The sequence below is a fragment of the Oncorhynchus nerka genome, linkage group LG15 (genome assembly GCF_034236695.1).
Source record: "Oncorhynchus nerka isolate Pitt River linkage group LG15, Oner_Uvic_2.0, whole genome shotgun sequence".
NCBI lineage: Eukaryota > Metazoa > Chordata > Actinopteri > Salmoniformes > Salmonidae > Oncorhynchus > Oncorhynchus nerka.
In genome coordinates this window covers 81231838-81254405 of record NC_088410.1, presented here as the reverse complement: position 1 = coordinate 81254405, position 22568 = coordinate 81231838, and the positions used below count along the sequence as shown (strand labels likewise).

The window sequence follows — 22568 nt, the reverse complement described above, 5'->3', positions numbered from 1 at the left end:
GTGTATTTAGAGGGCAAGTTGGTCAGGAAGATATCTATGATGTTGCCCATGTTTATGAATTTGGGGTTGTACCTGGTAGGTTCCTTGTTAGATTGAGGGCATCTAGCTTAGCTTGTAGGTAGAGGATGCCTGGTGTGTTAAGCATATCCCAATTTAGGTCACCTAGCAGTACAAACTCTGATGATAAATCAATTCTCACATATGGTGTCCAGGGCACAGCTGGGAGCTGAGGGGGGTCTATAACAAGCGGCAACAGTGAGAGACTTATTTCTGGAGAGATGGATTTTTAAAAGTTGTAGCTCGAACAGTTTGGGCATAGACCTGGATTGTAGGACAGAACTCTGCAGGCTATCTCTACAGTAGATTGCAACTCCGCCCCCTTTAGCAGTTCTGTCTTGACGGAAAATGTTGTAATTGGGGATGGAAATTTCTGAATTTTTGGTGGCCTTCCTAAGCCAGGATTCAGACATGGCTAGGACATCAAGGTTGGCGGAGGGTGCTAAAGCAGTGAATAAAGCAAACTTATGGCGGAAGCATCTGATATTAACATGCATAAACCCGAGGCTTTTCCGGTTATAGTCAACAAATGAGAGTGCCTGGGGACACACAGGGCCTGGTTTAACCTCTACATCACCAGAGGAACAGAGAAGGAGTAGGATAAGGGTACGGATAAAGGCTAAACGAACTGGTCGTCTAGTGCGTTCGGAACAGAGTCTAAATGGAGCAGACTTCTGGGTGTGGTAGGATAGATTCAGGGCATAATGCACAGACAAGGGCATGGTAGGGTGCGAGTACAGTGGAGGTAAACCTAGGCATTGAGGGACGATGAGAGAGGCTGCATCTCTGGAAGTGCCAGTTAAGCTAGGTGCGGTCTCCGCATGTGTAGGGGGTGGGGCAAGGGAGCTAACCGAGGCATGTAGAGCGGGACTAGGGGCTCCGCAGTAAAACAAAACAATGAGAGCTACCCTAAACAACAGTATACAAGGCATATTGACATTAGAAGGAGGCATAAAACAATCACAGGTGTTGATTGGGAGGGCTAAGACAACAACGGGTAAACAGCTAAGACAACATGGGTAAATGGTTAAATAGGGATGAATGGGCAGAGAGGGTCAGTTAGCTACACACAGAGCCTGAGTTCGAGGCTGGGGCTGACAGATAAACAAAATGAAGTGCCGTGTTAATGAACAGTCCAGTAGGCATTAGCTGTGTAGCCGAGTGATCATAGGGTCCAATATGCAGCAATAAACAAAACCGGGAGCCGCTTGGCAGTCGTCACTATGCTAGCCCATTGGGAGACACGGCGCTCAGAGAGTTAGCAGGCCGGGGCTATTAGCTGGGTCCTCACCGACATCAACGACTCAGAGGCCGGTTGAGAGCACATCGGCCGAATTACGTCAGCAGACCAGTCGTTTTGGATCGGCAGGGCTTCTTGTCGACAAAGGGTCCAGGCCAATTGGTAAGAGAGTTATTGTAGTTGGTGTACTACGTTTCCTATCCGGGGGAATGGGAATGGGCCTAGCTTGAGGCTAACTGGTGCTTGCTTCTGGACAAGAACGTTAGCCACGGCAGGCACTCGGTAGCAGCTAGCTAGCTGCGATGATCCGGTGTAATGGCCCAGGGTATGCGGCAGGAATCCGGTGATGTATTGGGGGAAAAAAGCAGTATGCTCAAGGCTGACATCACACTGTGCAGACAGACCGATATTATCCGGGCTAAAGCAGCTGGTGACTGTGCGAAAGGTAAAGACTGCTAGCAGTGACTAACAATGACTAAATAGATAGTAGCTAATTAGCTGGAAAGCCTCTGAAGGCTAGCTTCTGTTGGAGGGTCCAGTTATAAGGTCAACAACAAAGAAATTGCAGATCCAAACCACGTTGGGTGAGGCGGGTTGCAGGAAAGTATATTTTATTCGAAAATGAAAAAAGAGATTGAAATATATGTATATAGAAAAGCAAAAAAAGCTGAATATTTACACGGGACAAAAACGGGACAAAAACAAACATGTCTTGCTGCTATGCCATCTTGGACAAGGAAAAAACTTTATCTTGTCCTTGGCCTATATCCTAATCTGACTTTGGTGCAGGTCATGTTGTTCTTCACATTACTGTCTCTGGTAAACACACACTATATCAAAAATATAAAGTGTCCAGATACATATACTGTATAATTTATTAGATGATGCTTACCCAGAGACACTTGTCTAAATTGATGGGTCATGTGAAATAATGAGTCACTATTATCTAGATATGTACAATAGATTGCTGTAATCCTCCCCAGACACACCTGGCTAACTTGATGGATCATGTAGTCATCTGTTTTAGTGGAGTCTTTTAGCTAGCTAGCTAAACAATGAATCCATAATCCCAACCCATACGACTAGCAGTAGCAACACTTTTGCCGTTCTCCATGGCTAATGCTATATCTTTCAAAAAAGTCACGGTAGCAAGGATTATCTACATACTGAGCAGCTCATGTTATAAACAGAAGCATGCTACATTGCAGACATTTACATTACATTTACATTTAAGTCATTTAGCAGACGCTCTTATCCAGAGCGACTTACAAATTGGTGCATTCACCTTATGACATCCAGACCAATCCGAACTCATCTCTCGGCATGTCCGACCCATCCATTATCTCAGCCAATCATGGCTAGCGGGAAGTCTTTTTCTGAGTCTAAACCAACTAGGCTCGTAATTTAACAATTTAACAATTTTATTCATATTTACAGATGGCATACAAGCTTGTTATTAAGGCATATGAAAGTTCACCTGTTCCAGAAGGCATTTCTGCCAAAAAAACAACAACATTTTGACAAATGCCTCTCATGTGACATACACTTCAAAATCAAATCAAATCAAATTTATTTATATAGCCCTTCGTACATCAGCTGATATCTCAAAGTGCTGTACAGAAACCCAGCCTAAAACCCCAAACAGCAAGCAATGCAGGTGTAGAAGCACGGTGGCTAGGAAAAACTCCCTAGAAAGGCCAAAACCTAGGAAGAAACCTAGAGAGGAACCAGGCTATGTGGGGTGGCCAGTCCTCTTCTGGCTGTGCCGGGTGGAGATTATAACAGAACATGGCCAAGATGTTCAAATGTTCCTAAATGACCAGCATGGTCGAATAATAATAAAGGCAGAACAGTTGAAACTGGAGCAGCAGCACGGTCAGGTGGACTGGGGACAGCAAGGAGTCATCATGTCAGGTAGTCCTGGGGCATGGTCCTAGGGCTCAGGTCAGTTGAAACTGGAGCAGCAGCACGGCCAAGTGGACTGTGGACAGCAAGGAGTCATCATGTCAGGTAGTCCTGGGGCATGGTCCTAGGGCTCAGGTCCTCCGAGAGAGAGAAAGAAAGAGAGAAGGAGAGAATTAGAGAATGCACACTTAGATTCACACAGGACACCAAATAGGACAGGAGAAGTACTCCAGATATAACTAACTGACCCTAGCCCCCCGACACATAAACTACTGCAGCATAAATACTGGCGGCTGAGACAGGAGGGGTCAGGAGACACTGTGGCCCCATCCGAGGACACCCCCGGACAGGGCCAAACAGGAAGGATATAACCCCACCCACTTTGCCAAAGCACAGCCCCCACACCACTAGAGGGATATCTTCAACCACCAACTTACCATCCTGAGACAAGGCTGAGTATAGCCCACAAAGATCTCCGCCATGGCACAACCCAAGGGGGGGCGCCAACCCAGACAGGATGACCACATCAGTGAACCCCTGTAATAGGGTTAGAGGCAGAGAATCCCAGTGGAAAGAGGGGAACCGGCCAGGCAGAGACAGCAAGGGCGGTTCATTGCTCCAGAGCCTTTCCGTTCACCTTCCCACTCCTGGGCCAGACTACACTCAATCATATGACCCACTGAAGAGATGAGTCTTCAGTAAAGACTTAAAGGTTGAGACCGAGTTTGCGTCTCTGACATGGGTAGGCAGACCGTTCCATAAAAATGGAGCTCTATAGGAGAAAGCCCTGCCTCCAGCTGTTTGCTTAGAAATTCTAGGGACAATTAGGAGGCCTGCGTCTTGTGACCGTAGCGTACGTGTAGGTATGTACGGCAGGACCAAATCAGAGAGATAGGTAGGAGCAAGCCCATGTAATGCTTTGTAGGTTAGCAGTAAAACCTTGAAATCAGCCCTTGCTTTGACAGGAAGCCAGTGTAGAGAGGCTAGCACTGGAGTAATATGATCCGATTTTTTGGTTCTAGTCAGGATTCTAGCAGCCGTATTTAGCACTAACTGAAGTATATTTAGTGCTTTATCCGGGTAGCCGGAAAGTAGAGCATTGCAGTAGTCTAACCGAGAAGTGATAAAAGCATGGATTAATTTTTCTGCATCATTTTTGGACAGAAAGTTTCTGATTTTTGCAATGTTACGTAGATGGAAAAAAGCTGTCCTTGAAATGGTCTTGATATGTTCTTCAAAAGAGAGATCAGGGTCCAGAGTAACGCCGAGGTCCTTCACAGTTTTATTTGAGACGACTGTACAACCATTAAGATTCAATGTCAGATTCAACAGAATATATCTTTGTTTCTTGGGACCTAGGACAAGCATCTCTGTTTTGTCCGAGTTTAACAGTAGAAAGTTTGCAGCCATCCACTTCCTTATGTCTGAAACACATGCTTCTAGCAAGGGCAATTTTGGGGCTTCACCATGTTTCATTGAAATGTACAGCTGTGTGTCATCCGCATAGCAGTGAAAGTTAACATTATGTTTTCGAATAACATCCCCAAGAGGTAAAATATATAGTGAAAACAATAGTGGTCCTAAAACGGAACCTTGAGGAACACCGAAATGTACAGTTGATTTGTCAGAGGACAAACCATTCACAGAGACAAACTGATATCTTTCCGACAGATAAGATCTAAACCAGGCCAGAACTTGTCCGTGTAGACCAATTTGGGTTTCCAATCTCTCCAAAAGAATGTGGTGATCGATGGTATCAAAAGCAGCACTAAGGTCTAGGAGCACGAGGACAGATGCAGAGCCTCGGTCCGATGCCATTAAAATGTAATTTACCACCTTCACAAGTGCCGTCTCAGTGCTATGATGGGGTCTAAAACCAGACTGAAGCATTTCGTATACATTGTTTGTCTTCAGGAAGGCAGTGAGTTGCTGCGCAACAGCCTTTTCTAAAAAAATTGATAGGAATGGAAGATTCGTTATAGGCCGATAGTTTTTAAAATATTTTCTGGGTCAAGGTTTGGCTTTTTCAAGAGAGGCTTTATTACTGCCACTTTTAGTGAGTTTGGTACACATCCGGTGGATAGAGAGCCGTTTATTATGTTCAACATAGGAGGGCCAAGCACAGGAAGCAGCTCTTTCAGGAGTTTAGTTGGAATAGGGTCCAGTATGCAGCTTGTAGGTTTAGAGGCCATGATTATTTTCATCATTGTGTCAAGAGATATAGTACTAAAACACTTGAGCGTCTCTCTTGATCCTAGGTCCTGGCAGAGTTGTGCAGACTCAGGACAACTGAGCTTTGAAGGAATACGCAGATTTAAAGAGGAGTCCGTAATTTGCTTTCTAATAATCATAATCTTTTCCTCAAAGAAGTTCATGAATTTATCACTGCTAAAGTGAAAGTCATCCTCTCTTGGGGAATGCTGCTTTTTTTAGTTTTTAGTTATTTTCCTCAATTAAGTTAGAAAAATAGGATGATCGAGCAGCAGTAAGGGCTCTTCGGTACGGCACGGTACTGTCTTTCCAAGCTAGTCGGAAGACTTCCAGTTTGGTGTGGCGAGACTTCCAGTTTGGTGTGAAAATATGTTCATTTATTTTTTATTTAACTTTTATTTAACTAGGCAAGACCGTTAAGAACAAATTCTTATTTACAATGATGGCCTAGGAACACTGCCTTGTTCCGGGGCAGAACGACAGATTTTTTACCTTTGTCAGCTCAGGGATTTGATCTAGCAACCTTTTGGTTACTGGCCCAACGCTCTAACCATTAGGCTGCCTTCTGCCCAAAGTTAGTGCAGGGCTCTCTAACCCTGTTCCTGGAGAGCTACTCTCTTATAGGTTTTCAATCCAACTCCAGTTGTAACTAACCTGATTCATCTTATCAACTAGCTAATTATTAGAATCAGATGCGCTAGATTATGGTTGTAGCGAAAACCTACAGGACGGTAGCTCTCCAGGAACAGGGTTGGAGAGCCCTGTGTTCTAGTGTAATAGGTGTATAATAGGCTAATTCTATTAATCCATTTTCCCTTCTTACTCTGCTGGTTACCCTAACAAGCATAACAGTGTCGAATTCTGCTTGTTGTTGTGAAGATGCCTCAGATTTACAGTGGGGATTGAAGAGATCAGGGGGTGTGAAAGAAGTCAGACAACTCTGACAATGACTGGGACTGACGTCAATGGCAGAAGGCTTTAGCTGAAATGTCGGATTGAAGGTGTAAATTGATGATGCTTGACTCCGGTCCACCAGAATCTGTTTCCCTCATTATTTTTGAGGCCCACGCTCACTGCTCCAAGATGCATCCGCATCTTGATTTGAACTTTGAATCGCATTGATAAGAAAATGCATTAGAGTCATTTCAGAAGAAGGGAGAGTGAGGAGTTTTTTTGTTGTGTTTTGCACACTGTTACTATTTGTTTGTTAGCTCTAGTTTGAAATGTGAACTGTGTCTTTAATTTGCATAGAAGAATAGTAGATGTAGTGGCTTGCCTGTGACGTTTCTGTTGCTGTCAAAACCACACAGCTTCCTGTTTCTCTGTCATGGCCCTTGTGGTTTTAATAATGAAAAATGCACTTCTTTCATTTCCATTGAACCATTTTGAAGATTAACTTAATGTCAGCGTTGACCGCACGCGGTCTGAGACTTACTGGAAGTGTTTTCACTTGTAAACACCCAGCCCCCCAAACACACTGGTTTGGGGGGCTGGGCTGTTAAACTGACTCTTGACACAGATGGCAAAGGGCATAATTAAGCAATCTTGCTGTACGTTACGTCTCTGCTCCCCTCTCGTCCAAGATTAGCCTGGCACTTTTGATTGAAATTGATTGCAGACAAACAAGGGTCTAATTCTACATTCAGCAGTATGCTAGCATAGGAAACTAGTATACTGTGTCTATTGGGGGTGCGTCTCTAGTATATTATAGTATGCAGACATCCAATACAGAATGTACTTGATAACATGCGGGACAGCAGCACTGTGTGATTTTGGATGTTCAGGAAGTGGAGCATGCACACAGCACTCCTTTCCTCCTCTCAGAATGAGTACATGTCTCTGTGTGATTCCCCTGTCCTGCTGTTTGTCTGATCCAGGACCAACCTGTGGCCCACTGCAGTCGCTACTCTCACCCCCCACTTCTCAGACTACACCACTGAAACCAAGGGACTTTTCCATCCATGCAGCTGTACTCACAACAGACACAGGCTACAGTGCAGGTGCTCCCCAGCACCCTCCTGTTCAGGCAACACTGTGCTTCTGTTTACTGTTGGATCTGTAGTAAGGCTAATTGATAGCGTAATGCTATTTTGTAAGGTGAGAGAGTGCATATGCATGTAGCTAAAGGAGTGACTGTTTTGTATGGTGTGTGTGTGTCTACGCACTTGTGTTTTTGTTGAAGGAAACTCCAGACAGACCCATTCACACGGCCTTGGCTTGTTTGAGGTCAGGTTCAGACAGTGCACAATAACATTGGTATGTCGTGGCCTAGTGCTGGAGGAGATGGAGGGGTGAAAGAATGTGTTTGGAGTGACCCTTGGCTGCTCGCCTGGATGATTGCAGCAACCCTTTCACTGTCTCAAGGCTCTAGTGACTGGCTGACACTCATACTCTCCACGTGTAAAACTGTATGTACACTGTGTGCACTAGGCAGACCTTGTGCAGTCGAGCAATTCCACGGTAACAGAATGACGCTGAGACTCACTTCACTTTAAACGTATGCCAAACAAAAACCATTGATTGCCAAGTTAAACCATACAACACTATGCACAAGGACTACTTCGAACAATTTCCACCAAAAATGTTACAGAAACACATTTACTGGAACAACCGTGCAGTTTGGTAACAGAATGACAGTCAAATCTCCCTCAGTTTTTTATGTGACCACATTTTCCAAAAACAGCTATGATATGACACCTTGAGTTTGAAAAAAAATCTATTTTGATTATTGAACTACAGTAAGTGAAGTGGATCAACACCCGGTAACATATGGATGGTAACAGAATGACATCATGGGTCAAAGGTAGAAAGAGGCATTGTCCTCCTTTGCATGTTTGGGTATTATTCTACACATTGGCTATTAATTCTAATTAGCTCTCCCCCAAACAAGACACAAATCTGTACCAATCATAGACGTCTATGTTTCACAAGTTTGGACCTCACAGTAGAGCAGAGTAGAGTAGAGTACAGCAGAGTATTTTATTTATTTATTTTACCAGGCAAGTCAGTTAAGAACAAATTCTTATTTTCAATGACAGCCTAGGAACAGTGGGTTAACTGCCTGTTCAGGGGCAGAACGACAGATTTTTACCATGTCAGCTCGGGGGTTTGAACTTGCAACCTTCCGGTTACGAGTCCAAACGCTCTAACCACTAGGCTACCCTGCCGCCCCAGAGTAGAGTACAGGACAGCACAGTATAGTTCAGTACAGTAAAATACAGTTCAATAGAGTATAGTTCAGTACAGTAAGAGTAGAGTTCAGTACAGTAAATTATAATGTAATCTACTCTAGTGTGCTCTGCTGTATTAAACTCTTTACTGTACATTACAGTACCTTACTGTATTGCACTGACCCATACTCAAGTTTACTGTACTGTACTGTGCTCTACTGTACTGTGCTGTCCAAACTTGTGAAGCAGATGTCTATGATTGGTATACATTTGGACTGACCACATTTCATCTACTTTTCAGCGTCTATAGACTTCCGTTGTCGGTCGGTGCTCAGTGGGTGAGAGGGCTGGTTACAGTAAATGGAAAGAGAGGGGACTCATGGGTAGGGGTCTGTAAGAGGGAGAGGTGACATTAAATGGAGAGAGAGAGAGGGAGAAGTTGTCTCAACTGTTTTCACACTCTTGCTTTGACCACCATGCGACAGAAAGAGAGATAAACAGTTATGAGCTGAACGTAACAGTATGCCGAGGGAGGACAGTAGCAGGTATTCCAACTTTTTGGTAACAGAATGACAAGACATTAGGCAATATTTCTTAAACTTACAGAAGGCAAATAATTTCTGTAAAACTACATATAAATGTTGATAATACCTTTTAAGACTTTTTCTGCTAGATTTCTTCTAAGACGTCTTTTCCAGCTATTTGGCCAGAAATCAAAGCCTTTGCTTATTCCTAATTTTTAGGATGCCTTAATAAACACTGGTTGTACAAAACATTAAGGACACCTGCTCTATCCATGACAAAAGGGTGTGGGGGGTGCAACTCAATATTAGGAAGGTGTCCTTAATGTTTATATACACTTAGGTTTCATTTGACTCCAAACTGTGCTCCTACGAACTTCATATGTTTGTGCTCATGGGGGTTTTTACACGGAAAAGCCCAGTACATTTTCTCTTTTATGCACAGATAGAGCCCAACACTCTTAGACAAAAAGGGTTTCAAAAGGGTTCTTTGGCTGTCCACACAGGAGAACCCTTTTTGGTTCCATGTAGAAGCCTCGTTGGAAAGGGTTCTACATTGAACCCAAAACGGTTCTACCTAGAACCAAAAAGGGTTCTTCAAATGGTTCTCCTATGGGGACTGCCAAATAACCCTTTTAGGTTCTAGATAGCACCTTTTTTCTAAGAGCATAGGGGTGAACCTGCCCTTTTGCCCTCTTGATCATTTGATTGGTGGCGTTTTAAAAAAACGTGTTATTCTATTTTTTGTCTATTTTCTCTATTGTAACTTTAAATACAATGAATTGTCAATCAAAGTAGATAGCTTTTCATGAACTCATGAATCTTAAAAAATATTAAATAGTTCAAATCACAATGCGGATGCACCTCGGAGAAGCGATTGGTGGGCCGCAATAATAATGAGGGCCACAGATACTTGCAGACTTGAGTCAAGCACCATCAATTTACACCTTCAACCCGACATTTCAGCTAAATCCTTCTGCCATTGACGTCAGTCCCAGTCATTATCAGAGTTGTCTGACTTCTTTTACACCCCCTGATCTCGCCAATCCGCTCTGTGCATCTGAGGCATCTTCACTACAACAAGCAGCATCTGACACTGTTATGCTTGTTAGGGTAAAAAGCAGAGTAAAAAGGGAAAAGGGATCAATAGAATTAGCCTATTATACAGTATTAAACCTATTACACTAACACAGGGATCTCCAACCCTGTTCCTGGAGAGCTACCATCCTGTAGGTTTTCTCTCCAACCCTAATCTAGTGCATCTGATTCTAATAATTAGCTGGATTAAATTCAGATTTTCGGTCACTGGCCTACACACAATATCCCATAATGTGAAAGTGGAATTACGTTTTTTAAAACATTTTTACAAATCAATTAAAAATGAAAAGCTGAAATGTCTTCAGTCAATAAGTATTTAACCCCTTTGTTATGGCAAGCCTAAATAACTTAAATAAATGTTTTTAACAAGTCACATAATAAGTGCAATAATAGTGTTTAACATGATTTTTGAATGACTACCTCATCTCTGTACCCCACACATACAATTATCTGGAGGTCCCTCAGTCGAGCAGTGAATTTCAAACACAGATTTATCCACAAAGACCAGAGAGGTTTTCCAATGCCTCACAAAAAAGGACACCTATTGCTGAATGGATATATTTGCAAGCATAGTGGCGGCTGCATTATGTTATGGGTATGCTTGTAATTGTTAAGGACTGGGGAGTTTTTCAGGATAAAAAAGAAAGGGAATGGAGCTAAGCACAGGCAAATCCTAGAGGAAAACATGGTCCAGTCGGCTTTCCACCAGACACTGTGAGATTAATTCACCTTTCAACAGGACAATAACCTAAAACACAAGGCCAAATCTATACTGGAGCTGCTTACCAAGAAGACAGTGAATGTTCCTGAGTAGCCGAGTTATACACCCAAGCTAACTGGCTAACTTTGGCTAGCTTGCTGAGAGAACAGCTCACTGACCATTTATTCACACTAGCAGGGCTGGTTAGGCTGTTTTTATGTTATCCAGAGCGTTGGTGACTGCAACTGTGCTGCTGTCAACAATTTAATTACACTTTTTTGCCAACGTTTACTGACACAGGCCATATTCAACGGGTGTTGAGCGTTCATAAATTTGTCAGTTATTCTGCGCTCGAATTTACCAGCTACGTCTATCAACATCTGTCGCAGTGAAATCATAAACATTCTATTGAAATGGATACTTGCATAGTGGAGTCTTTTGTTAAGACAATGAACCATAATTTAAACTCATGACGTTACTACCCTGCATGAATCTGCTGGTATCTATCAAACCAGGATCAATATTAGCTAGCTAACGTTAGGCTATAACTAGCAAAGCAAATGACTCTGAGATATGAATAATATTACTACACAAATCATACACGTAACGTTAGCAAGCGAGCCAGCCAGCTAACGTTAGCTAGCTAGCTAACAGTACATTTTAACTTGAAATGAAAACGACTTTCTGACTAAATTTGAAACGTGTAATATCTGAAAATGGAGCTAGCTAGACTATCTTACCCATATACATGGATGGATGCTTCTCCCTCTCTGTCACGGATTCCATGGTTGCCCTTAGTTTGAAGATGTAATTCGGAGACAGGTGTTTTCTCCATCTCCTTAGCTATCATACTCTAATTCCACTGATTTCAAAACTCGGTCCTCCAGAAAGTGGAGAGCAGCACTTATGCTGTTCTACTATGCAATATATATTTTTAAAAGCCATGTTAGACAGGATTACCAACAGTACACATACTGACCAGCTCAAATAGACAGAAGCAAGCTACATGGCAGACCAATCCGAACTCATCTCTTGGCATGTCCAGCCCACTCATTATTTCAGCCAATCAGGGCTAGCAGGAAGGTTGCTTACTTTTTCTGTGGCTAAACCAACTAGGCTCATAATTGAACAATTGTATTCGTATTTAACGATGGCATACACATTTGTTATTAAGACACATGAAAGTTGACCTGTTCCAGAAGGCATTTTGATCAAATAAAATGAAAATTACTTGCAAATGACTCTCCTGTGACGTGCGACATATGCCCAGTTTCCTGAAACGAGCAGAGATGTAAATAACCTAATTAAGTAAAAAATTCTTTAAACTACTACTTTAATCGTTTTTGGGGGTATCTGTACTTTACAATACTATTAATATTTTTGACTAACACCCAAAAGTACTTGTTACACTTTGAATGCTCAGCAGGACAAGAAAATGGTCTAATTCACACTTATCAAGAGAACATCCCTGGTCATCCCTACTGCCTCTGATCTGGCGGACTCACTTAACACATGCTTCATTTGTACATTTTGTCAGAGTTGGAGCGTGCCTCTGGCTCTCTGGAAAGAAAGAAAAACTAGAAAATATGGCCGTCTGCTTTGCTTAATATAGGGAATATGAAATGATGTATACTTGTACTTTTCATATTTAAGTACACTTTAGCAATTGCATTTACTTTTGACACTTAAGTATATTTAAAACCAAATAATTTTAGACTTTTACTCAAGTAGTTTTTTACTGGGTGACTTTCATTTTCTATTAAGGCATTTTTACTTTTACTCAAGTATGACAATTGGGTACTTTTTCCACCACTGGAAAAGAGCCACATTTATGGTCAGTTTACATATATATTAGAGAGTATTTATGTCAAAAAGTTGTATAATACCCGTATAAACTGTAAACTAATAATTCTATTACATAATTTCTGATATCACATGCCTTACTTTTATATTCCTGCATAAGTAAAATCAGGATTATGCCTGTACTGCCATTCATTCCAATTAGACTGGTTTGGATTACTCCCTGACCAATATGGGTGCCATTTTAAACCCATTCTGGAACTTTGAGGGTTCTAGTAATTTAATAGGATCTCTATTGTTAATTCTAAGTAAATGATGTGTTCTCTGTTTGGCCCTCACACATTCAACAGGGCAAATGGTAGACCTGACTGTGTTTTTAAGGAAGTTAAATTGGAACTCCCTGGTATGGAAAGTCCCCAAATGTAATTCTATTACATTGTATTATAGACTTGATTTGTGCACACAGAGGGTGAAACAAAGAGTTGCTTATTTGAGAGAAACACAAGTCAAAGCAGCATATGTATACCAAGTGAAGCCATAGCTAGCTAATACATTTGATGTCATTTGAGTTACATTAATGTGTAAGGCTTTGTCCCCCCCAAAATCAAAGGGTATTAGCATGTTAGTGGTGAAATAAAATAAAATAAGTGTATATCAGAAATTGTACTGCAATTGTAAAGATTTGATTGATGTTTAAATTGTAGCTTATTTGATCAATTCTGAACATTTAATAGGGTTGTACAGCTACCAGTAATTTACCAGTAAGTTACCGGAATCTTCTGTAATTCTGGTCATTTTAATTTTTATAAAAATGTATTCATATATAGTATTTTTTTAATTAAAAAAATAATCTGTGTCCATATTGTCAATGACTTTCTAGTGGATAGACCATATAGTTCAAAAGAAAATGGCCTAATTAATGAAGAAAAAGCATCTAATCAACAATGGCATTTTCTTTTATTAACTCTCCCAGCTATAGATTTTTTCAAAACTGCCACATGTTTGGCGCCAAAACATTTACAACAAAGACATTTTGACATAGTAAAATGAATAAATGTGTAAAAAAAATCATGCTGAATCCCTCATATGGTATTTACTAAGTTAATGGTTAATATTTAGGATAATGTTTTAATTCTATTTTAAAATCATCTTATTTTATATATTTTACATCTGTTAAGGCCACACAGAGGGCCAAATATAATTAGACGTGTGATAATCTGAAGTCATCTGATAAAATTCCCAAAGCTCATTGAAAGTTAATAAAATTATTGTAGTTTACAAGTAAACTTAAAAGTTTCCAGTAATTTACCCTCTCTTTGCAACCCTAGATATACAATATAAAATTAGTATACAAAATATTAGGAATGTCTGCTCTATCCATTACATAGACTGACCAGGTGAATCCAGGTAAATGCTGTGGTCCTTTATTGATATCACCTGTTAAGTCCACTTCAATTAGTGTAGATTAAGGCAAGGAGTCAGTTTGAAGAAAGATTTTTAAGCCTTGAGACAATTGAGACATAGATTGTGTATGTGTGCCATTCAGAAGGTGAATGGGCAAGACAAAATATTTACAGTTGAAGTCAGAATTTTACATACACTTAGGTTGGAGTCATTAAAACTTGTTTTTCAACCACTCCACAAATTTCTTGTTAACAAACTATAGTTTTGGCAAGTCAGTTAGGACATCTACTTTGTGCACGACACAAGTCATTTTTCCAACAATCGTTTACAGACAGATTATTTCAATTATAATTCACTGTATCACCATTCCAGTGGGTCAGAAGTATACATACACTAAGTTGACTGTGCCCTTAAACAGCTTGGAAAATTCCAGAAAATGATGTCATGGCTTTAGAAGCTTCTGATAGGCTAATTGACATCAGTTGAGTCAATTGTAGGTGTACCTGTCGATGTCTTTCATGCCCTACTTTCAAACTCCGTGCCTCTTTGCTGGACCTCATGGGAAAATCAAAATAAATCAGCCAAGACCTCAGGATAAAAATTGTAGACCTCCACAAGTCTGGTTAATACTTGGGAGCAATTTCCAAATGCCTGAATGTACCACGTTCATCTGTACAAACAATAGTATGCAAGTATAAATACCATGCGACAACGCAGCCATCATACCACTCAGGAAAGAGATGCGTTCTGTCTCCTAGAGATGAACATACTTTGGTGTGAAAAGTGCAAATCAATCCCAGAACGGCAGCAAAGGACCTTGTGAAGATGCTGGAGGAAACAGGTACCAAATTAACTATATCCACAGTAAAACGAGTCCTATATCGACATAACTTGAAAGGCCGCTCAGCAAGGAAGATGCCACTGCTCCAAAACCGCCATACAAAGGCTAGACTACGGTTTGCAACTGCACATGGAGACAAAGATCGTACTTTTTGGTTGGCCATAATGACCATCGTTATGTTTGGAGGAAAAAGGGGGAGACTTGCAAGCCACAGAATACCATCCCAACTGTGAAGCATGGGGGTGGCAGCATCATGTTGTGGGAGTGCTTTGCTGCAGGGGGGACTGGTGAACTTCACAAAATAGATGACTTCATGAGGGAGGAAAATTGTGGATATATTGAAGCAACATCTCAGGACATCAGTCAGGAAGTTAAAGCTTGGTCGCAAATGAGTCTTCCAAATGGAGAATGACCCCAAGCATACTTCCAAAGTTGTGGCAAAATGGCATAAGGACAACAAAGTCAAGGTATTGGAGTTGCCATCACAAAGCCCTGACCTCAATCCCATAGAAGAACTGCAGAACTGAAAAAGTGTGTGCGAGCAAGGATGCCTACAAACCTGACTCAGTTACACCAACTCTGTCAGGAGGAATGGGACAAAATTCACCCAATTTATTGTGGGAAGCATGTGGAAGGCTATCCGAAACGTTTGACCCAAGTTAAAACAGTTTAAAGGCAATGATACCAAATACTAATTGAGTGTATGTAAACTTCTGACCCACTGGGAATGTGATGAAAGAAATAAAAGCTGAAATAAATAATTCTCTCTACTATTATTCTGACATTTCACGTTCTTAAAATAAAGTAGTGATCTTAACTGACCTAAGTCAAGGAATTTTTAATAGGATTAAATGTCAGGAATTGTGAAAATCTGAGTTTAAATGTATTTGGCTAAGGTGTATGTAAACTTCCGACTTCAACTGTAAGTGCCTTTGATCGGGGTATGGTAGTCAGTGGTTTGAGTGTGTCAAGAACTCCAGCGCTGGCGCATTTTTCATGCTCAACAGTTTCCTATGTGTATCAAGAATGGTCCACCACCCAAAGGACATCCAGCCAACTTGCCACAACTGTTTTGTACACTCAGTGTTTTTTTGGAAACATTTTTACAATATGTACTTATTACAGTGTAAGGCATAGTAATGTGAAGTGTTACCAAATATTTTCTATAACTTTTATAATTATGATGAGAGACCGGAATTAAAATGTATTGGCCTTATTTACAGTGTTTCAACAAATGTTCTAGTCATGCTTGAATAACATATCTCCTCCCTCTGTTCACCAGGAGCACAACCTGGACTGGTTTCCACGGATGCGGGCCATGTCCCTGGTATGTAGCGATGCGGACGGGGAGCAGAATGAGATCAGGAGCCTGCAGGAGAAACTGGAGTCCACCATGAAGCTAGTCTCCAACCTCTCTGGACAACTGACCGAGCTCAAGGAGCAGGTGAGGGGGCCATCTAGCCTCGTAAAGTGAACTGATCATAGTCTGTATAAATATTGATATGAAAATAATTTTTATTTTCCATATATTTTGTGTAGCATTTGGTGTGTTTAATGGTAACTTGCCTTGTTCAGTTCAATAACATTTTTCATAAATCATTTCATCAAACTCAGCACACTGTTTCTTGTAAATAAAATAGTATTTTGGTCTTTCAATGAAATGAGAAGTGTTTGAGGATACGGGTGGTATCTAGACCCAGACAGGAGGAAATGGTTGTTGTATGGCTAATGGTTTAGATGAGGACACAACTACCCTTTCCCCTTGATTTTTCAGGATTAAATATCTCCATAATCTTTGTTTGGTTGATGTCTACTTAGTTTTTCAAAATTCTTTCACATGTACACTGACATAGACCAAATTGAAAATGTTACTTTAGGAGTTTAGTTGACCGACATATTCAGACTTAACTGTGCTTTTACATTTAGATTGTTTCAGTCTTATTTTCCCAGAAGTCAGGGCAGTGCCCCCCCCCCCCCCCTTACCCGGAAGGTTCGTGAGTATGCTCCATGGCACTCAAAAGTGGCACAGAAACAAGAACATCGTCTCACAAACAACAGACCCAAACAAGAGCTCCCTCTGTTACATCATTCCAATGAAAATTGACTTAATTAGTTTGCTGTGGCACAAATAAAGAGTCACATTCTACTATAACTGAGTTTAGCCAGTGGCCACCCCTATGGCTCTCTATCGTAATACTATAATGCTGCTCTTTCTAGCACTTCCCGACATCTAATAATGATTTCCTTTATAATGCTCAACTCATGATGACCAACAGCATTGTTATGAGGGTATTTGTATTGCCGTTGCAATATTAAGATGACAAAGAAAACGTTTTTTTGTTAAACTTATTTTGTTTGTTTTAGAACTTTAATTGATTTAAAATGGTTGTTGTCCCTATTGCCATAAAAGCCAACATCTTTCATTATTACTCATGCGCCTGGCTTGAAAGTTTCACTATTGGTCTTTTCTTTTGGTCTTTTGGTCTTTTCTTTTGTTTCCTGTGGTTTACTTGTTGTTAGAGGAGATGACATTCTGAAAGGATAGAGGATACGTTTCAAATGAAACCCTGAAACCCTCCCGTCAAAGCCAAAAGCTCTCAGCACATTGCTGTGCAGAATTTGCAGGCACGGGCAGTTTATACTTTTGTTTCTCTGAACAAGAAACGTAGTAAGAGCTTATTTGGAGGTACTGTAAGTGTCAGACACAGACAACCTATATCCCACCCATAGAAGTTACAAAAGCAGCAGATGTACAGATACAGGAAATGAGTAAATAACCTAGCATCTGTCCTGTGTGTTGTCCTCTAGATGACAGAGCAGAGGAAGCAGAAACAGAGGATCGGACTGTTGGGTCATCCTCAACACGCCAACCCCCAGCAAACTGCGTGAGGCTGAGGCAAGGACGCCCCCCCCTACCCAGCCACAAGACCCAGGGAGAGCTACTTCTACTGCTTTGTCTTTGAATAGGGAACAGATTGCAGAGTCTTCACTTAGTGCTCCCTCCCGTCCTGCATATATACTGTAGCTACCAAATGTGTTTGTGAAGCGTAGCACATTGAATTAGCTAGTCATATAATTGTAATATGTAGGTTAGCCTACAAAGGTATAACTCAAACAAAATCACTCACCACGCCCAGGCAACCCATCCTTTTTCCAGTCCAGTTGGGATCGGTGCCAAATGTTTTCTATGTAAAAATGTAAGTGAATTCTCATTACATGGCCTTTACTGGGTGAACTTGAAATACAGCAGAGCAGGGCCGGCATTCTGGGCGGGCTGTAGGGGGCCTGGTCTGCCCTACCGTACCTCCTTGAAATATTGATAATTTATTTGACTGAGAAGTCAAAGACGCATCAATCTCAGATAAAGCTTGCGAGCGAAACAGCGCCCCTCTGTCTCCGTATGTGTAGACCATGTATCTGATGCTGTTTGAACAAAAGGAGTATGTCATGTCATACTTTATCTGGCCAGACAGCATCAGATACATGGGCTACACGTAGTAATACAGAGTGGTGCTGTTTCGCTCCATGGTTTCAGCAGAGAGGCAGAGGTGAAGCAAGAGGGCTCACTCTCGCCACAAATCTGTCCTGAATGCGTTTCTATGGGCATAATATGCAGACCTAAGCTTGTTGCCTGCATTCCCACAGTGACTCGCACTGTTAGGGCGGAGACATGGGCATCTCGTCATTATATACAGACATCTGGTTTCAGCCACTTGCGAATTACAAAGAAAAGTTGGTGGGTAAACAGTGTACTGTTCGAATAGTAGCTTCCCCTAAAGTAAATTGATGTTTTGCCAAAATTATATAATGACTTCTGTCTAAATAAAATAATAGTAAATACTTTACCAGAGATCATGACTTAGCCACAGAGGATCATTCGTTTTTTTTTTTTTTTAGATAGCTGTGGATTATTTCAAATCACAAGTGCATAGGCCTATGCCTATTAGGAAAGCCAGCAATTTGGGCAGAGCACGTGGCAATAAGCCTAGCTAATTATTGAATTGTGGCTGTCAGCGGAAAAACATCTAAAATGTGTGAAGATAATGTGGCTTGAGTATAATTTAAAATGTTGAGACAAGAAGCGGAGGGGTGTGGCGAAGATATGGGCGTCTCTCTCCAGAATGCATGCACTCACCTCTCCAGAATATGTCCCGCTGTCTCCCGTGAATTCTTGCACATTCATTGTGTGAATGGTTTTCCCTTTGATCATTTATTTTGATAAATTCCCCATTACACATGTAACCAGTAGGCCTAGTAAATGTACCGTTAATCTCTGTTATTTGGTTACATTAATTTCTGCAGTCATTTACTGTTCTCATTCTTGGAGTGGAAACATTGTTTACAGAGTTCACAACCTGCTACACTTGTGAGAACCAAGTTTTGGTTTATTTCATAACCATCATTTTAGGATTTTTGTCCTTGTATTTTGTTTGGAGTGCTCCATGTGAGCAATGAACATGTGAGTGGTTTCTCTCCCCTGATAACGTTGAGGGAGCGCCTGAGCACGCCAACCTGCTGAGTTGATACAATGTTGCACTAGCAAGTCAAGACAGATAGATAGAAAGACAGGCAGGCAGGTACAGTAGAGCGATGAATGTGATTGAAAGAACCTGAATTTTCTTCAGGATATTTTCTACAGTTTTTATTTGTCACTTTAGGCCTATGTATTTTACTTAGTTGACGATGGAAGTTGTTGGTCTAGGTGCTGCATTGGCCTATAGGCGATCTCTGAACTCTGTGTTAATTTCTTTAGCCTATAAACCTTAAAAAATAAAGGGAGTCACACACTCCATATATAAACTCTCAGTAATTTATTGGGTAAATCACCAACATTTCGGCGTGACTCTCTTTATTTTTATAGTTTATTCGCCATTAGTCAGCACCTCCACACAAAATAAGTTTTCTGGATGTGCGCCAGCTCATGTTTATTTTATACATGTCTTTAGCGGCCAATGGATCACGGTGTATCAATGTGTCCATTTGGCAGAGGTTGGTGCTCTTGCATTGGTTGAATTTTAACTTTTAGATTTGTGTCATTTTAATTCAGATTTTTATGATTAACCACGTAACAATAATTTTGAGAAACAAAAACATTATTATGGAAATGAAACTGTTCCACAAAATGTTCATATACAAATAATCATAACTGATACGCAGATAGGTAGAAATGGCGGGATAAACTGTAAGCTTCCCCAAACTTGAAACTCACGAGCTGCCTATGGCTTTTATTATAACACCCATCACCAAAATTTGTGCAAGCGCATGCACGCAAGAGGTCCCGTGAAAAAAATGGGTCCGCCTATAGAAATGAAATGCCTGTCCAACTGATTTGTTCTGGCGCCGGCCCTGCAGCAGAGCTGTACCGGACACAGGAAGATGTAGTCCGACGTGAAATGGCACTGGGATACATGGAAATAAACATCTTTTTGTATTTACTACTGGTATAGCAAGCAGTATTTAATGTCTTATTTTTGTATCCTGTGCAATATCACTACTTTAATATGCAAACTCCTTGGTGTGTGAATTTAAGTTGTTCCTAAAGTAATGTCTTATTTAATAGGGACAGAACTTTTTTCCACATGGGAGCTTTATTTTGTATTATTTTGCTTTTAAATGAAATAGGGACCTGTTGGACTTCACATATGAAAATGACTCCATGTAGAATAGCAGTTGGTCAGACAGATTAAGCATTGTTCTGGCCTTTCTGATTTTACTTGTTTTATTTCTTTCAGAAGGTTGCATAAAAAGTCTTAAATGCACTTCCTAGAGATAGTATATTGTCTGAGAGCAAGTATAGGTCTTGTTTTCGGTTTCATTTCTGCAAATAAGATTGTGTCCTATCTTGTACTGTTTTATGGTATTTGCTTTCTTATATAAAACTGCCATTTAAAGCTTTTAGGATACTTGCTTTTCTTCATCCAAACAAATGTATTATGTAAAAATGTCATCATGCTGTTATGTGTTTATTAATCATATTTCCACATTGTCTTGCACTACATATTATTAGCATCTGTCATAGAGGTTTATCCTCTTGTAATTATAACACCTGTCATGTGTGCCATTTTGTCCCTTTAAGACGTTTTTTTGTTCTGATTTACTACTTGTGACAAAGCCACTTTCTTTTTCCTTTGTTTTATCATTCACCACAGATTTCTGTTCTCAATTCTGCTGTTTATTTGATATATTATTATTTATTGATTTGTATTGTTGTACTTATGTCGCTTAAGCACTATGTCGCTTAAGCCATTGTTTTTTTGAATAGGGACCCATGTTTTCAGAAAATGAATGTGGAATTTAAAATCAGTGTTACTGAAAATGAATGTGCAGAGGACTCATTTTAAAGATTTAAGCACTGTTAGAATTGTAAAATAATGTAGAATTGTCTAATAAAATATGTAATTCTCCTTTACGTCCACCACTGAATTTTGTCACTACACTGTATGCTACTGGGCTACCATATGAAGGGAAGCTGTAGTCCAGTCTTCTCGTTTCCCTCTGCTCACTGTGTAAATGGACAGTCTTGTAGTCCATTGTAAAATCTAGCTGAAAAGGTCAGAGGTAACTTCCCCACATTTTTCACCTACTTATGCAGTGTCTGCTTCTGTTAAAGAAATATTACTTTATTTGTAGTCAACTCTTTGTAAGTATTGTCACAAATATTGAAGAATTTATACACAGTATATAGTATATGCGGATATGCTGGTGCACAGAAGAGTGTTGGAGATTGAGATCCTCTTAGGGTGACAATTTAGTTATTCAGAGAAACGGAGCATGTTTACTAAAATATGAATAGACTTGTGCGTGTCTGTAGACTTGAGAACATCAGCAAGTTTACAGAGTAACCAAACGCAAAGGCACAAAAGGAGCTTTTAATTGTCCAGCTTCATCGGTGGACTTTCCTGCAGTATTTTCCACATACCTAAGGTTTATTAAACAGCAGTGGTGGAAAAAGTACCCATTTTATCATACTTGAGTAAAAGTGAATATACCTTAATAGAAAATTATTCAAGTTAAAGACACCCAGTAAAATATTACTTGAGTTAAAGTCTTTGGTTTTAAATAGATTTAAGTATCGAAAGTAAATGTTATTGCTAAAATATGCTTCAGAATCAAAAGTAAAAGTATAAATCCTTTAACATTCCTTATGTTAAGCAAACCAGATGTCACCAATTTCTTGTTTGTCTTTTATTTACGGACAGCCAGGGGCTCAATCCAACACTCAGACATAATTTACAGACAAAGCATTTGTGTTTGGGGAGTCTGCCAGATCAGAGGCAGTAGGGATGACCAGGGATGTTCTCTTGATAAGTGTGTGAATTTGACCATTTTCCTGTCCTGCTAAGCATTCAAAATGTAACAACTACATTTGGGTGTCAGGAAAAATGTATGTAGTAAAAAGTATATTATTTTCTAAGGGAATGTAGTGAAGTAAAAGTTGTTAATAGTAAAGTACAGATACCCCAAAAAACAACTTAAGTAGTACTTTAAACCTCTGCCAAACACTGACAAATGAATATGGAGTGAATGCTTGTAATCTGTGCAAAGGAAATATAGTATGAATATGGTTGTGACTAAATACAGTCACCTCAAATTATTGGCACCCTTGATAAAAATGAACAAA

At 40.4% G+C, this 22568-nt stretch overlaps 1 long non-coding RNA gene and 1 pseudogene across 1 annotated transcript; one reads left to right on the top strand and one right to left on the bottom strand.

Moving 5' to 3' along the window:
* The window catches only part of LOC115143394 (inositol 1,4,5-trisphosphate receptor type 1-like), a 151866-nt pseudogene extending 130515 nt beyond the window's left edge, over positions 1-21351 (top strand).
* On the bottom strand, positions 1878-18149 carry LOC135560247 (uncharacterized). The gene is made up of 2 exons (XR_010458846.1): positions 18076-18149; positions 1878-3340 (listed from the first exon to the last, which is right to left on the bottom strand). It is a non-coding gene; the product is annotated as an uncharacterized LOC135560247 (long non-coding RNA).
* Positions 21352-22568: the final 1217 nt, after the last annotated feature.